The sequence below is a fragment of the Oryctolagus cuniculus genome, chromosome 14, assembly GCF_051225735.1.
Source record: "Oryctolagus cuniculus isolate XC-2025 breed Fujian yellow rabbit chromosome 14, ASM5122573v1, whole genome shotgun sequence".
Taxonomy (NCBI): domain Eukaryota; kingdom Metazoa; phylum Chordata; class Mammalia; order Lagomorpha; family Leporidae; genus Oryctolagus; species Oryctolagus cuniculus.
The window spans coordinates 31073471-31085842 of record NC_142880.1 but is presented as its reverse complement, the minus strand read 5'-3'; the positions used below and the strand labels follow the sequence as shown (position 1 = coordinate 31085842).

General features: G+C 44.0%; 1 long non-coding RNA gene across 1 annotated transcript in view; it reads right to left on the bottom strand.

The window, feature by feature from the left end:
• Positions 1–3973: 3973 nt before the first annotated feature.
• The window catches only part of LOC103349561 (uncharacterized), a 41488-nt gene continuing 33089 nt past the window's right edge, over positions 3974–12372 (bottom strand). The window contains exon 3 of the long non-coding RNA XR_016220598.1: positions 3974–4065. This is a non-coding gene — a long non-coding RNA (uncharacterized LOC103349561). The remainder of the gene's footprint in view (positions 4066–12372) is intronic.

Here is a 12372-nt window from a genome sequence, read left to right as displayed (position 1 = left end):
GCTGGATTGGAAGTGGAGCAGCCAGGACTCAAACCACTGCCTATGTCAGATGCCCGCATCATAAGTAGTGGCTTAACTTTCTACTCCGCACCACCAGCCCCAGGGTCCCTCCCTAAGCTGTTTGTCTGAGGAGGTGCAGGGTACCACATAGACCCTGATAAGGTGGGTGGCAGGCTCCATGGTGAAACTTATTGAGGGCGGTTTTAGCAGTCAGGAATGTCCCAGGTGCAGGGCTTTCCCCAGCAATAAACATTCCACTAGCCTTTAGATTATCTGCACCCAGTTCATCAGGTCTGGGGGTTCAAGCCTCAGCAGTCTAACAGGCTCTAACAATCCTGATGACGTCTTTGCCAAAGTTTGTGCCAGCACACAAATTTACCATAAAAAAAGAAGTTTCTTACTCCCGGTTATTCAGACCAGTCTCTGAAACCAAACACCCTTGTTCCTGTTCAAGGTAGGCTTACTGCCCACTGGGCACAGAGCCAGCCTGTCACTGAGCTTTGGGGAAAAGAAGATTTAACACGTTGCTGCCAACACGAAGAACTGGGTAAACCCTATCTCTGTTTTCCTGACCAGGAGTCTGGGAAGTTTTATGGACTCAGAAAAAAAGTAGTTGGGAAGTGGACGCATCAACAGCGTAATCCACGATTGGACAGCGAAAGAATCTGTACCAGGAACTGGCAAGTGGGCGGATGTCGTCATCTCCCGGCTCCTCACGTCATAAAGCTTCCGGTTCTCCTGTTTCCGTTCCTCCTCCAGTTTTTTAATCTGGGCAGGGGTGGAGCAGGTGGACCTTGATTCCGGGTGTTTGTGGGGGAAGGGGTACGACTTTGGTTCCGGTGTCATCTGTAGCTAGCAGGCATCTATTTGCCTTTGCTGGTCAGCTTCTGCCTGGTTGGAATTGCTGTAGGCCAGCTTGGTGGTTAAGCCTGGAAAAAACGCTTTTAAAAAAGAGTAATGCAGCAACCTGCCTTCTGTGGCTGGAACCTGTTGTTAGAGAATAAGGTCAGAAGGAAAAAGCAGGGGGCTTCTGAGTTTCAGGGGTGTTGGGAGGAGACCAAATGCAGGGGGCACCTGGTCTCAATCTCAAGGGTAAAAAGAATTTCCTCATTTTTCAGATTTGGAAATTAGGATTTAGAGACAGTAAATGAATTCACATAAAAAAAAATTCCAGGGGCTGGTGTTGTGGTGCAGCAGGTTAAGCCACCACCTGCAACACTGACATCCCATGAATGCACTTCAAGTCTCAGCTGCTTCACTTCTTTTTTATTATTATTATTATTTTTTGACAGGCAGAATGGACAGTGAGAGAGAGAGACAGAGAGAAAGGTCTTCCTTTTGCCGTTGGTTCACCCTCCAATGGCCACTGCGGCCGGCACGCTGCAGCCAGCGCACCGCGCTGATCGGAAGCCAGGAGCCAGGTGCCAGGTGCTTCTCCTGGTCTCCCATGGGGTGCAGGGCCCAAGCACTTGGGCCATCCTCCACTGCACTCCCTGGCCACAGCAGAGAGCTGGCCTGGAAGAGGGGCAACCGGGACAGAATCCGGCGCCCCGACTGGGACTAGAACCCGGTGTGCCGGCGCCACAAGGCGGAGGATTAGCCTAGTGAGCCGTGGCGCAGGCCTGCTTCACTTCTGATCCAGCTCTCTGCTAATGCACCTGGGAAAGAAACAGAAGATGTCCCAGGGTCTTGGGCCCCTGCTTGCCACCTGGAAGACCCTGATGGTGTTCCAGACTCCTGGCTCTGCTAGCCTGGCGCAGCCTTGGCAGTTGCAGCCATCTGGGGAATGAACAAGTGGTTGGAAGATCTCTCCCCCTCCACCTCTTTCTGTAACTGTGCCTTTCAAACAAATGAAACAAATAAATCTTAGAAAAAAATCTGAGAGAAATTTGCAGGCTCAAGATCACTTTAATTCATCAAAATAAAAATGGTTGGAGGAAAGAGATGTGAATTTAGACATTCGCTTTATAGCCTGATTCACATGAGGCCTTTTAGGATGGCAAAGCTCTTCCTGGCTTCCTTGTCTGTGCCACTCATTTGTCTATAGCTCTAGGTATCCTTTTGTGCTGTGCAAAAGCATTAGGCTTTTATAATCTGTCAAAAATAAGAAATAAAAATCAACCACCCTTGTTATCTAAGGGGCTCTGAGACTTGAACATAAGCAGTGCTGGGCACTTGAATGACCAGAGTGTAAGATGATGGCTATCAGATAGAAAAATCAATTGCCTCTTTCCCCTCCCCAGAAAGTGCCCCTTAGGGAATAGACAAGTGCACACTGTAACTAGTTTATTACTTGGTGTGGTTCTTCCTAATGGCACACAGCACCGAAGCTGACAAGGTAACGAGCAGTCACTCATGCAAAGGTCACTTTCTCTGGCCCAGCAGCCTTTCACTTGGAAACACAATCTGAGTCTAATGTTGATTTGAAAAGAGAGGTTATTATACCACCCAGCTCCAGGCATCGGCTTTCTAAAGGCCTCTAAGTTGTGCTTCCTTTAAAAAATAAGCTCAAACCTGTGATATTTACGCTTTATTGCTTGACAGAAGAGCTGATGACGGTGGTTAGCCTAACTACTTTCACTGAGAAGTGGGAAAGGCATTTTGTGGCTCTGGGTATGAAGTCTGCTTCAGTTAGCATTCAGGAAAACAGGGACAGGGTTAGGGTCCTGGCTTCTTTTGAGTTCAGTTGTCCATGCAAGTAGAGAGGGAGACAGGCTGGGGTAGGAAGGGTACCGCCCTGGACAGGATCAGCAGGGGTCACTGCGCAGAGAGGAGGGACCTCAGAACAGTGGGAGATTCTGGACAAGCTGGGCTCACCTGTACACCCAGAAGACACTAGAGTGAGCTGCGCTGCACTGGGCAGGAGGGCTAGAACACCAAACCAAAGACAGGAACGCTGACATTTATAGCTTTGCAAGAGAACTCAGCCTTGAGGATAAGCCCAAGCAACGGGGAAGCGGTATTTATATTTAAGGGTGGGATGACTGGGGCGGGTGCTGTGGCATAGCAGGTAAAGCCACCACCTGTGACTGCGGTGCTGGCATCCCACGTGTGCACAGGTTGGAGTTCTGCTGCTCCACTTCCGATCCAGATCCCTGCTAAGGTGCCAGGGAAAGCAGCAAAAGATGGTCCAAACCCTTGGGACCCTGCACCCATGTGGGAAAACTCGAAGAAGCTCTTGGCCCCCGGCTTCACCTGGCCCAGCCCCAGCTGTTGTGGCCATATGGGGAGTGAACCAGTGGATGGAAGATCTCTCTCTCTCTCTCTCTCCCCCCCTTTCTCTCCTTCTCTGTCTCTGTAAACTCTGGCTTTCAAATAAATAAATATTTTAAAATCATTTAAAAGAGAAGATTAAAATCAATCTTGGGAGAGCACACTCATCCTTTTTCTAGCTATAAAGTAATATTAGTGATCTTGTCTACAGCCGGTTCCATTTCATTCATTTGGCATTGATTCAGGTTTGAGTCTTTGGAAGCCAATTAGTCCCACACTGGGTAATGCGGGTTATTACATAGGATAATGTTTTTCCTAATTATGTCCCCCTGTTTAATCTTTTACATTATCTATATTCACAAATTTCATAATCTATGATTGGATATATCTCCCACAAAGGAGAGTCTTGAAAGTTACTCTTAAAATGTGGCCAGGCTGTTTATTTCATAATTCAGCCACATGACTTGTCGAGAGAAAATGATTTGGCTCAATCAATACATGCGCATGGTTTATGTGTGGAAACTTCACGCTCAGCAGATTATTCAGCATGTCCAGTAGTCCCTCTGGGGATTTGTCTTGATTATGTGAATACTCTTCGCAGATGAGTTACTCAAGTTAGCTTGGATTTGTGTGCCGACTTGGTAATAACTCTACAGTGTATTAGCCATAATTCTTTCTGCTGGACAACCGCTGCTTGTCGCATAGCACAGCACTTCAACTTTATCTTGGAGCCATTGCCACTCTTAGCGCTACACCTCACCTACAGCATCATAGGCTGTTTTGAATCACATCAAGCTGAAATCAGAGCTGTAGTTTCTGCACCTCCATGAAGAAAATGTCTGAAGTTTCAAGCTAAAATGGGCAAAAGCAAAATTACAAATTAATTAAACCATAGTTTGGGAGGAAAGTTGCCACAATACAGCAGTTTTCAGGTTAGTATCTCTATTAATAGAGAAGATATCCAAATCAATAAGAAAAATATAAGACTGTGTTAATGTAGTACAAAGTATATAAAGAGGCCATTCTCTTTTGTTTTTAAATTTTATTTATTTATTTGTTTTAAGAGTAGAATTACAGAGAGAGAGAAGGAGAGAAAGAGAGAGATCCTCCAACCACTGGTTCACTTCCCAAATGGTTGCAATAGCCAGGCCAAAATCAGGAGCCCAGAGCTTCTTCTAGGTCTCTCATGTGAGTACAGGGAGGGGCCCAGGGACTTGGACCATATTCTGCTGCTTTCCCAGGCACATTAGCAAGGAGCTGGATTGGAAGTAGAGCAACCAGGATGCGAAACAGTGCCCATATGGGATGCTGGCGCCACAGGCCATGGCTTAACCCACTGCACCACAGCACCAGCTCCGGAGATAATCCTTATAATAGTAAATATCGGCCAACGCCGTGGCTCACTTGGCTGATCCTCCGCCTGCAGCGCCGGCACCCCGGGTTCTAGTCCCAGTTGGGGTGCCAGATTCTGTCCCGGTTGCCCCTCTTCCAGGCCAGCTCTCTGCTGTGGCCCAGGAGTGGGGTGGAGGATGGCCCAAGTGCTTGGGCCCTGCACCCCATGGGAGACCAGGAGAAGCACCTGGCTCCTGGCTTTGGATAGGCGCAGCATGCCGGTCATGGCGGCCATTTGGGGGGTGAACCAACGGAAAAGGAAGACCTTTCTCTCTGTCTCTCTCTGTCTGTAACTCTCTCTCTGTCTCTCTCTCTCTAACTCTGCCTGTCAAAATAAATAAATAAATAAACTGGTCAAATAGTAAATATTGTTAGTATTCAAACCTGGAGAAATGTTTAATCCTTCCAGTACTATAATGAAGATGACTTTTACAAAGAAAGCATTGCTTTTTCCTTTTAAAATAGTGAAGAATTGGGGCTGGTACTGTGGTGTAGTGGATAAAGCCGCCACTTGCAGTGCTGGCATCCCATATGGGCGCCGGTTCAAGTCCTGGTAGCTCCACTTCCTATCCAGCGCTCTGCTATGGCCTGGGAAAGCAGTAGAAGATGGCTCAAGTCCTTGGGAACCTGCACCTATGTGGAAGACCTAGAAGAAGCTCGTGGCTCCTGGCTATTGGAGAGTGAGCCAGTGGATGGAGGACCTCGCTCTCTCTCTGCCTCTCCTTCTCTCTCTGTGTGTAACTCTGACTTTCAAATAAATAAATATTCTTGAAAATAAATAAAATAGTGAAGAATTAAGCAAAATTAATATAGCCAGTTCTATGGCGTTATAGAGTCTGACATCCTGATGTAGAACAATCACATCTTAATTGGTTCATCCTTTTAAAGAACATTTTGACAATAAGCAAAATGCGCATAATTTTGATCTAATGGATGTTAATAATCTTACATATGGAAAGATTCCTTTTGTGCACAGAGATATTCATCACAATTATTTTCACTAATAAAAATATCAGTAATAGGGAAATGTTGAACAAATTATATATTACATAACCACACAAGTAGTGCAGTCATGGAGACTTGGCACTGAAACGTAGGCATACATTTCTGGTCAGTTTTAAGAGTTTGAGTTATGTGAAAAATTGCTCTTCTACCTCACATACATTAAAATGTCACTTAAAATAATTTTATGCCCAAACGTTCAATATATAGTCATCCCTCAGTATCAGTGGGGTATTGGATCCTGGCTCCCACTCGGTATAACAAAATCCATAGATGCTCAATTCCCTTTTTTTCCCTCAATTCCCTTATACTCATAAAAAGGCATGGTATTTGTATTCAACCTGTGCAGGGTAGGTATATGTACCCATATACTTTATGCTCCCATATACTTTAAATGTCTAGATTACTTGCAATATTTAATACAATGTAAATAGTATGTAAATATTTGTTATACTGTATTTTTTGTATAATAATTACAAGCAAAATAATGTTTCTACAGGCACATTTTTCCCCAAATATTTTGATTTGAGGTTGATTGAACTCATAGATATGGTGAACTGATTCTACATGTAGTAATTAAAATTCCAGAAAAGAGAGAGAGATAAAAGAGCAGAACAAATATTTGAAGACATAATTGCTGAAAACTTCCTAAAGATGTACAAGGACACTTTTAAGGGGGAGGGAGACATTATGTATTTTCAGTGTAATCGTGGTTTCTGGGTATATACTGGATATAAGTTGTATCTCAATAAAGTATATTACTAAAAAGATTTTAAATCTATAAATCATTTCAACTTTAAAAAAAAAGTTCAGGGGCACAACTCGAACAGTCTAAATACAGACAAAAGAGCAACATTCAAATTGAGAAACAGATCTAGGAAACGCACTGAGAATTCCATAGCAAGATAAAAAGACAGAATATATGAATGAGATAGTAGGAGACATGATGGGTAGCAAGATCAGGTCCAATATGAAGTTGCAAGCACAGGGAGAATGGGGAGACACAATATCCAAATTAAAAAATGGCTTGGATTCTCTAATTATAAAGAGATATGTGGCCAGCGCTGCGGCTCACTAGGCTAATCCTCTGCCTGTGGCACCAGCACCCCGGGATCTAGTCCCGGTTGGGGCTCCGGATTCTGTCCCGGTTGCTCCTCATCCAGGCCAGCTCTCTGCTGTGGCCTGGGAGTGCGGTGGAGGATGGCCCAAGTGCTTGGGCCCTGCACCCTCATGGGAGACCAGGAGGAAGCACCTGGCTCCTGGCTTCAGATAGGCACAGCGCGCTGGCCGCAACACACCAGCTGTAGCGGCCACTTGGGGGGTGAACCAATGGAAAAAGGAAGACCTTTCTCTGTCTCTCTCTCGCACTAACTCTGTCTGTCAAAAAATAAAAACTAAATAAAAATAAATAAAAAAATAAAGAGTTATGTAGTCTTTAAGATTATTTCTGCAAGGCAGATTGATAGAGCTAGAGGGCGAGACATTTAGAGACAGAGAGCTCTTCTACAAACTGATTCACTCCCCGGATGTCCAGACCAAAGCCGGAGCCAGGAACTCCAACCAGGTCTCTCACGTGGGTGGCAGGGACCCAAGTACTTAAACCATTATGTGTTGCTCTCCCAGGTGCATTAATAGGCAGCTGGATCACAGCAGATTAGCTGGGACTCAAACCAGCTGGCCCTGCAATCTAGGATGCCCGAAGTGCTTAGCCTACTGAACCCACAACAGTCACCTCAAGACATCAGCTAAATGGAAGGAGTATTCTTAGTCCTGAGAAGAGCAGGCAATTCAATGTGCAGCTAACGACATGGTAGTGAAGCTGCACAAGGATCCTGGAACTCCATCTGGGTCTCGGAGCTCAAGGACTTGGACCATCTTCTACTCGTTTCCTACCTGCATTAGCAGGGGTCTGTATTGAAAACAGAGCAGCCAGGATGTGAACCAGTACTCCAACCCGGGATGCCAATGTCGCAAGTGGCAGCTCAACTCACTGCACCACAATATCAACCCTGCAACTGAAAATATTATAACCACTGAGAAAGGATGGGCATTTAGCCTAGGGGTTAAGATACGTGTGTCCCACTTTGGAGTGCCTGGGTTGGATTCTCAGAATGGATATTGAGTATAATTAAGTACACTTTTCATATCTAAGAAGATGGTCATAATTTTTCCATTTTGATTTATTAGCATGGTAATTATATTAATAGCTTTTCCTGATGTTGAGTTATTCTTGTACTTCTAGATAAAATGCCACTTAATCATGATTTATTGTTCATTTAATGTGCTGCTGAATTCTGTTCATTAATGTTTTGTTTAGATTTATTACATAGATATTCAAAGAAAGATTAGTCTGCACCTTTTCTTTCTTTCTTATCAAATTTAGCTTCTGTGGTCAATATTTTCTCATTTTATGAAAAGAATTTGGAAGTTTTCTCCTTTCTCTATGTTCTATAACAACTCAGAGAGCATTGGAACAACCTGTTCTTTAGGTGCTAAGTAGAATTCTCCTGTGAGACCATCTGAACTTGATGGTTTGGGAGTTGTTTTTTGACAACACTCCATACGTTTTCCCTGGTAATTTCTCAGTTTGTGTTTTCAAATCTTATCTGAGGCCACTTCTGGTAATTCAATTTTTCTCCCATGAAATCAATCACTTCATCAAGATAGTTAAAGATGGATAGGTAAATTCATAGATATTATATACAACTATATACACCTAATTTCAAACTTAAAGAAAAGTTGCAATATGACACACACAGTTTATTTTTCTGAACTATTTCAAAGTAATCTGTAGATATGCTGCACCTCTCATCGCCAACTATTAGTATAATTTTCCAACAAGGAAAGTCTCCCTTATAATCATAATACAGAAATTGAATTCAGAATTCTAACATTGGTATTCGACTACTGTCTTCGCTCCATTTAGGTTTTACCAGTGGAACCAATAATGTCCTTCAGAGTACACATATCTATTTCAGAACTGAGTGTGCCCTTTAGTTACCGCCTCCCTTTTATGTCCATCAGTGTGGGAGGGGACTCGTGCTCTGCCAGATGCCCAGGATCTTGACCCTCTAATTCACTGAAGGTCAGCTATTTTGTGGACTCTCCTTCAGTCAAGGTCTGGCTAATGTCTCCTCATGCTTAGATTCTAATTAAATGTCTTTGACAGGAATATCACAGAAGTGATAAAAAAACATTTTTTGATGTGTTTAAATGTATCATTCTTTTTTTAAAAAAATTGTCTCTGGATTTGAGTCACAATTAGAAAGCTATTCCCCACACTAAGATTCAAGAGATGTTCACCCATGTTTTCTTTTTTCTTTTTTTTTTTTTTTTTAATTTTTTTGACAGGCAGAGTTGACAGTGAGAGAGAGAGACAGAGAGAAAGGTCTTCCTTTGCCGTTGGTTCACCCTCCAATGGCCACCGCAGCCGGCGCACTGTGGCCGGCGCACCGCACTGATCCGATGGCAGGAGCCAGGTACTTATCCTGGTCTCCCATGGGGTGCAGGGCCCAAGGACTTGGGCCATCCTCCACTGTACTCCCTGGCCACAGCAGAGAGCTGGCCTGGAAGAGGGGCAACCGGGACAGAATCCTGCGCCCCGACCGGGACTAGAACCTGGTGTGTGGTGCCGCAAGGCGGAGGATTAGCCTAGTGAGCCGCGGTGCCTGCTCCATGTTTTCCTTTTATATTTAAACTATTAGAATTTTACATTGAGATCTCTGAGGAATCTGGAGTTTCCTATATATGTTGTGAGATCTAATTTTACACTTTCCCAAATGACTACCACGTACAACTTTTTTTAAAACAGGTAGAGTTATAGACAGTGAGAGAGAGACAGAGAGAAAGGTCTTCCTTCCATTGGTCACTCCCCAAATGGGCGCCAAGGCCTGGCACTGCGCCGATCCGAAGCCAGGAGCCAGGTCCTTCTTCTTGGTCTCCCATGCAGGTGCAGGGGCCCAAGCACTTGGGCCATCCTTCATTGCCCTCCCGGGCCACAGCAGAGAGCTAGACTGGAAGAGGAGCAACCGGGACTAGAACCTGGTGCCAATATGGGATGCCGGTGCTGCAGGCGAAGGATTAACCAAGTGAGCCACGGCGCCAGCCCCAAATACATCTTTTTTTAAGATATATATATATAATACATAATATATTTATATATACTTATGTAACATATATATAATTTCTCATTTGAAAGGCAGAATTAGCAGGGAGTTGGATCAGAAGTGGAATAGCCAGGTCTTGAACTGGCGCCCATAAGGGATGCCAATATTGCATGATGCGGCTTCACCTGCCATACCACAAGGCCAGCCCGACCAAGTACATCTTGGACTCAGTGATTTGAGATGCCACCTTGACCACATACTGAATGTCTGTATGGCCTTGGATCTCTCCAGACTTTCTAAACTATTCCAGTTAGCTGTCTGTCTCTTCATGCACCAGAACCACTTGCTCTAATTATTGAGGCTTTGCAAGATGTTTTCATGCCTGGTAAGAGTAGTTTTCCCTTATGGCTTTTCTTTTTAGTGTTTCTTTTTTTCCTGTCAATTTCTGTGTGTTTGTTTTTCTGTCTGAACTTTAATGTCAGCTTCTCTCACTTCGTATCAAAGATTGTTGGTGCCTGCATTGGGACTGAATTAAATTAATAGATTCACTTAGGGAGTATGTCATCTGCTCTTCTATTCAAGAATAAAGGACTACTTTGCATTTGTTCTAGTCCATCTTTGTGTCCTTCAGGAGTGTGTTAAAGTTTATTTCTTATGGGTTTTGGAGATTGCTTGTTAACTTTCTTCTCAAATATTTGTTGCTGTTATAAGTGGATATTTTTTCTCTACCGCTATGTAGAAGACTTTATTTTGAAGCTAGACAAACCTACCCCCACCTCCACAGCTCCTCCTATTTTTTTCTCTACATAATATGTTGTTTACTCCATAAGCTGTATCTCCACATGCATCCACTCATCTATTCTTTCAACAAATTAAAGACTCGCGTATGCCAAGCCTGGTGCCACCACAGATGGTCTCTGTAGGCATGCCATGCATGCTGTGGTCTGTGGCCCTGTGCAGAGGCCCTGCCAGGAAGCCCACAGTGGCATCTCTATTAAATATACAAAAAGGACATAGAATGATCTACAGAGGACGATTTGTCATAGCCTGAGTCTGGCAATGTCTGATAAACATTCGTCCATTTGTACTTTGAGCCATTGTATAGTCACATAAGTGGCTATCTTGAAAAGGAAGGATCTTCAGAATGTTTGGAAAATGTGTGTTATGAATAGAACAAAACCTATGCATGACCTTTTCTTTGCACCAAAACATTCTTTTTTAATTTTATTGTTCCACGGACTTTTTGAAGCAGCCTTGGATAGGCCTTTGCACAACCATCTTGCTTCATCCATGTCCCTGTTTGGGAGGACCCAGGTCTCAATTATTTGTGGAAGAAAAGAGCTTGGCTCCTCGGAGATGCTCAATAAATGGCTAATGAATCAGTGGTTGTGTCCATCACAGACCTGACTCCATGTAAGACGAGGGCATTGCCTTTTCTTGTGGTTTTAGTTTCTATCTCTTACAAATCCAAAATTGAGGGTTCTTTTCCTCAGAGTAAGAAGAGAATGTAGTATTCTGGGCTTAGTACACTATAAGTTGTTGTTTTGGGGAGATTTCCTTGAATTCATTTCTATGGAATGGCCACTCTTCCATGACTGTTAGTCCCTCCAAGGGCCCCTCCTTCCACACCACAAAATACCAAAGCCACTGGACGCCTTATGAGCACTTCTCAGGTTTCCAGATGTCACTGCTCATGGATCTGAGTCACTATAGAAACTCCTCTAGCGCAAAGAAGGATCTCTCTCTGGGCAAGTGAGCCGGGATTTTTATAAATTGAGCATAATTTTAGGGCTGGCACTGTGGCTGCCTGCAACACCAGCATCATCCTACGTGAGCACCAGTTTGTGTGCTAGCTGCTCCACTTTCAATCCAGCTCCTTGCTAATATGCCTGGGAGAGCAGTGAAAAATGGCCAAAGTACTTGGCCTCTGAACCCACGGGGGAGACCCAGATGAGGTTTCATGCTCCTGGTTCCTGCCTGGTCCAGCCCAGTTGCAGGCATTTGGAGAATGAACCAATGGATGGAAGATTCTCTCTCTCTCTCTCTCTCTCTCTCTCTCTCTTTCTCTCCCTCTCTCCCTCCCTCCCTCCTTCTCAGTAACTCTACCTTTTACATAAATTAATTAAATAAATATTTGAAAAAAAAAAAACAAAAACAGGAACTTTCAGCTGAAAGCCCTTGAACTGAACTGAATTTAGCCACATTTTCTCATTCTAGTTTTCACTCCCTCTAAAACCTTAAGTTGAGCTCAGAGGAATTTTTAAGGCTTCAGAATAGAGGTTTTTCTTGCAGGCAGAGTTGTTCCTTCTATTCTAAGAGCCATTCATCAGTAAATCTCTTCACAAATGCTGAAAAGAAATGCTTCATACCTTTTACATGTACATAACGCTTTTCTTCCAGGACTCCTTCGGTAGTAAACAAACAAAGGGGTATCCTTAGAAATGTTTGTGGGAGGAAGGAAATGTTACCACTGAATCTCTCTTCCCCCAGAGAACATAAGACATCCAAAGGTGAAGCAAGAAATGTCAGAGGTAAAGGAAAGATCTGCAGATGGTCTGATCGAAGCCGGCTCTCAAGTAAGCGCCATCAGCTTTTCTCAAGCAACATCGGAAAGGGCATCAGCTTCCGTTGGGCTTAGGTTTTCGGAGGGTGGGGGTGG